The sequence below is a fragment of the Alexandromys fortis genome, unplaced genomic scaffold (genome assembly GCF_014885135.2).
Source record: "Alexandromys fortis isolate MF-2015 unplaced genomic scaffold, M_Fortis_MF-2015_v1.1 scaffold_114, whole genome shotgun sequence".
NCBI classification, from domain to species: Eukaryota; Metazoa; Chordata; class Mammalia; order Rodentia; family Cricetidae; genus Alexandromys; species Alexandromys fortis.
In genome coordinates, this window is record NW_026068046.1 from 3515355 (window position 1) to 3520975 (window position 5621).

Sequence of the window (5621 nt, forward strand, 5' to 3'; positions counted from 1 at the left end):
GTAATTAACTCAATTACCCAAATAACAAAACTATAAGCACATGTGATTTGAATAGACTCAGAAATAACTTTCAAAACAATAAACATTCACTGATGTTTTCAAACATTTTAATAGACTATTAAGGATTTTTTAGATGATATTTACTAAAATCTGCACAAAACAATCGTGTTAATGATTTTATATTATATCTTTTTCACTATTAAAATCAGGATAGAGATATCTGCTCTTAGGTCTTCTATATAAAAATTTAATGAAGAAGAACCCAGTGAAGCTGGTTGAGTCTTCCAAATCCTAAAACTGATAGCCATGGGCTTATTTACTGAATTTTACTGGCACAGGTCCTCTTTAAAGAGAAAGAGTGAGAAATGTTAGTGGACAAGCAATTCATTAAGAACAGGGTGAGAAGATGCCCTCTGCGGTGAAAGAATTTGTCCTGGACAACTGTTGGTAAATTAAAGGCCAAATCAAAGGCCTCACAGATGAGTTTGAAAATCTGGAATTCTTAAGTACCATCAACATAGATCTTCCTCCCTTTCCCCTCCCCATTGTGAACTTAACCAAAGTTAAACTTGAGAAGCTTGAATGAAGTGATAGCAGAATCTCAGAGGACCTGGGAGTACTGGCAGATTAAAAAAAAAAAAAAAAAAAAAAAAAAAAAAAAAAAAAAAAAAAAAAAAAATAAAAAAAAANAAAAAATTGAAACTTTAAGGATGGAAATTTAAGTGGCAACAAAATAAAAGACTTCAGCACAAAAGAACCCCTGATGAAGTTGGAGAATTTCAAGAGCTTAAATCTATTTTACTGTGGGGTTAGCAACTGAATGACTATGAAGAAAACTTGTTCAAGGTTCTTTCCCAGGTCATATACCACAAAGGATAAATGGGGATAACAAAGAGGCCCCTTACTCTGACGTCAATATCAGATTATACCTGGAGGATTACAGTGAGGAAGACGAGGAGGGGACGTATGAATATACCCAGCTAATGGAAGAGGAGGAAATAGACAATGAGGAAAAAAAAGGGGGGGGGGAAGAGGACATGACTAGTGTGGGAGATTGTCTATAATCTGTCAATCATGTTTTAAATAAATGCTGATTGGCCAGCTAGGAAGTATAGGCAGGAAAACCAGAGAGGAAGTAGAAATGATGCAATGAGAACAGGAGAATTCTGGGAAGAAGGAAGCTGAGTCCTCCCACTCCTGCCCAGACCACAGAAGCAGCAGGATGTGATCTGCCCCATTGAAAAAGGTACTGAGCCACATGGCTAACATAAATCATAAAAATGGGTTAATCAAGATGTGAGAGTTAGCCAGTGAGAGGCTAGAGCTAATGGGCCAATCAGCTTATAATTTATGGAGACCTATGAGTGATTTTCTTTGGGGCTAAACAATTGTGGGGTACCGGACAGGACAAAAACCCCAACAACAAGCAGGCACCCGTTCATGTTACAGACTAGAGAGGAGGAAAATGAAGGTTATAATGATGGAGCATTGGATGATGAGTAAGAGAAAGATGCTAGTGAATAAGAAGGTTGTCAGAGTGAAAAAACAAGAACTGGAAAATGAGGATGAAGAGGATGACTAAGAAGCATTAACTTTGTCGAATTCCCATTGTGATTTGTTTTCATCCTTATCTTTCCCATTCCAATTCCTGCTCCCAGAAGCTTCTTTTTTTTATTGATTGTAGGCAAAGAAAGAGGAAAAATGGACTGGGAGTTATGTGAGAGGAGAGAGGGAAGGAGGAGAAGGAAGAAAATCCTATTTTTACTGCCACTCTTTATCTCCCCTTCTTTTTTCCTGGCATCTTGGTATGGGACATTCTTTTGTCTATGTGTTGCGTTTATTGGTTATTGAATAAAGAACCTACCTTGGCCTGTTGATAGGGCAGAACTTATGTAGGCAGGGAAGACTAGACTGAATGCTAGGAGAAGGAAGGCAGTGAGAGAGACGCTGCTGAGATAAATGTGCTGAAATTTTGTTGGTAGGCCACGACCTTGTGGTGATGCACAGATTAATAGAAATTAATATCTATGTTAGCCAATAAGAAGCTAGAGCTAATGGGCCAAGCAGTGATTTAATTAATACAGTTTCTGTGTAATTATTTCGGGGCTAAGTGGCCAGGAATGAACTAGAGGCCTTCTTCCAACAGCACCGGGTTGTCCTTGTCAATGCAATCACTTACTACACACCAAGAAAGTATTTATCCTTCTGCTCAGAGAGGATTGTTTTTCCTGCATCCCCAGAGATGGTCAGGAGGCCTTAGCTTGCCTCTGTCAGTGTTTTCCACAGTCCAGGAGGCACTGAACCTAACTCCTGTCTTCAATGACTCTTGTTCTGATGCATGTGATCTCTGCTAGAGGTATTCATCACCCTGGTTTGTAAATAGCAAATACAGGATTATTTGGGCACTGATTTGGGGGCATTCCCCCATCTCTCACCCATTTCCCCTTCATGGATAACAGTGGACTTTTCTTTTGCAAAGAGAACTTTTGTCTCTTGTGATGTAAGCCTGAGAGACAAAAAATAGCGGGCTAAGGAGATAGTGAGAGAGAGGGCTTTGGTAGTTATAATGAAAAAAAAAAATAAAACAAAGAATCTTTGATTTTTAACTTCTTTAAAAAAACAGTCCTATCTTGTCTTGCAAAATATTAGATTAATTTGTTTGGCAGAAATGATAGGAGGGCTTCTCTAGGTACTCCGGATTAGAATATTTTTACAAATCTAAGCACTCAAGGCTTGCTGCATGTCTACTGTTTTCTTTTTTTCTTTTTTTTTGTTTGTTTGTAGCTTTTTCTTCTCTCATATACTGACACATGGAGAAATGCAAAATTTTACTTAGTAGGACTTTTGGATCTTCCTAGTGAATGCTGTCTGCCTTCAACATTCCCCTCCTAGACTGCTTTAGAAGTGACATGCTTTATTCCTAACCTGTGTTTCTTCTGTACAAAGGAACATCTGCAGCCCATTTTCCCCACCCCCCGAGAAATGCCACATTTTGAGTCGTATGTCTATTTATCATTGATAAATTTCAGCAAATATTTTATTAGACATGTTTAGTAAATGTTCTACGTAATATATCAGAACAAGGAAAATAAATCAGGTATAAAATCGGAAAGTTTAGACAAGTTTATTACTGATTTAAAATATCATATTTATATACAGAGAAAAATTCTAGAATTAATACAAGCTATTATAACTTATAAGAAGCAAGGTCTCTGGAAACAAGAATTAATGTATTAGTATCAATAATGACCTCTTATATAACTAATAATTCAATAGGAAAACACCTCCAATATTATATCTGTAGTATAAAAAAGTTGAAAAAAACTAGAAGTAATTCTTGCGAAATGTAGGCAAACATTTATAGGATAAGCAAACAACATTGAAAACCATAAAAGATTTGCATGTAGGGAGAGTTACAATATTTCATGAAGTGGAAGACTCAATGTAATGAAGTTATGACTTTTACTCAATTTAATCTAATGTAATAACAAAGATATAAGAGACAAACTGAAAACACATGCAGAAAGTGTGAAAAAGACATCTACAAGTATCAATGCCGAAAAAGTATTTATAAAAATATCTATATCAAAACAGAAAGTCAGAAAATGCACAAAAGTTGTGAATAAATAATTTTCTATCTTATTATAATCAATGCATGGGAAAGCATTTGGCTTCATAAGCAATCAGTAAACTATAAGCTAAATCAGCCAAGACCTATAAATGTACACATTAAAAAATTAGGCCAAAATTTAATAAGAATTATGAATTTCATAATGTGCTAGTTAGAATATAATATTGTTCTCTCTAGAGAGCAACTTAACAATGTCTTGCAAATCTGGAGAAATTATGCTGTTTTACCCCTAAGTTCCTCTTCTACATGTCTACTTTAAAAATGTCTCTAGTATACACAACAAATTCCCACAAAAATGTTTACTTAATAAATGCTTGAAAAATAAAATTTTGAGAACAGTTTAACTGTCTAGCAGTAATGGTATATCAGTATTTTTACCCAACACACTATTAGAAATTAACTGAGGAACAAAATCTCACATATCCAGGTTATAAGACAGAAACTGTGATAATTAGATGAAAAAAAAATATGTGTTTAATTTAAAACTATGTGTATCTTGTCATCTATATAAAATGTTATTTATAACACACATATATAACATAATAAATATTATATGCATATATGTAGCATTTATGCTATAATACAAACAATATTATATTTTTCTAAGTCTGGCTATGTCTGGAGAAAAATGAAGGCAATGTGATGGAGGTGCATTAAATGTTTTAATTTAACCTGTTTTGTTTTATTTCTGTAAGTAAATCTAAAAGATCTGTGATAACATGGCAGATTTTGAAAGAGCTGAGTAAAAACGGTGACAAGCATTTGAGTATTTGCTTTATGAAATCTCCATATATTTGAGATGTAACTTTATTAAAATACAAGTGATTCATTCCAGTATTTAGATAATAATGTCATTTATTTCCTTTAGATTGGTTTGCAGATTATTTGATGCTGAGTTTCCAGGTAGTTGTTTGGTCTTTTTTTTCTGAAGAACTCTTTAGTCATAGACCCTTGAAATTTTACTCTTAGTTCAGTCTAAATTCTATGTTCTTTTTCTTGTGGTTATTTATAAGACAGTTGTTCAGAAGAGTTCTAACTTACCACTAGGCCAAATCTCAACAGGAGGAACTAATTACCCTTTTTTTGGAACCAGTTTACATTAGAATAACGTTTTCCAGGAATCATAAGAAATTCCAATTCTTTTGGCTTTTTGGTTGTTGTCTGGAGTCATAGTTTCAACTGTTGTCCAAGCTGACTTGAAATACATTATTTTTGTGATGGTTAGTTAGTGATCATTGACGGAATTAAAACTCACCTATGAGATGGGTTCCTAGAAAGACCTGTGGGGGATTATTTTGATTGAATTAGTGAAGGTGACAGGTCTTGACCACTGTGGGCAGTACCATTCTTAGGCTATTATCTTTGACTACATGAGTAGAAACCAGAGCTGGATGGCAGCATGCATTCATGGCACTCTGATTGCTGCTTGTTAAAGTGATGTGATCAGCTGCATTGAGATATATTTTATGCAACAGAACCAGGAAAAGAAAAGGTACTTGATGATAATCCTAATCAGTTAACCAGAATGCAGTTCTTACAGAATTAAGGACAATATACTTCAACTAAGCAAGAAAATATTGGTTATTTTCTTTCATCTCATCAAGTTCACTATTTTTTCTGGGAACACGGTACATACAAGTGCAAAAATACACTAATTTAAACCCCATGAATAAAACCATCAATCAGACTCATTGTATCATGCCATTCAGAGGAGCATGGTTTTAGAGATAATCATGACATGCATGCTATGTTAGAAATGAAAGGAGATGATCAAGCTATGACAATAGGACCAGTTAAACTTCCTGACTAGGCAGCTGTCAAATTCTTGGAGAAAAAAGAGAAGTTTCTGAGAGCAAAGAACAAGAGAAAGGTATAAAGAAATGGTTGCTAACACATTAGGTGCAAGCTACAATCCTTTTCCTTGACCATGAGTTCGTGAAGGATCATTTTGCATTGCAATGACAGGTACTGGATCGTGGGGAATTTATAA

At 34.8% G+C, this 5621-nt stretch overlaps 1 pseudogene; it reads left to right on the top strand.

Moving 5' to 3' along the window:
• The first annotated feature begins 406 nt into the window (after nucleotides 1–406).
• On the top strand, nucleotides 407–1582 carry LOC126486578 (acidic leucine-rich nuclear phosphoprotein 32 family member A-like; annotated as a pseudogene).
• Nucleotides 1583–5621: the final 4039 nt, after the last annotated feature.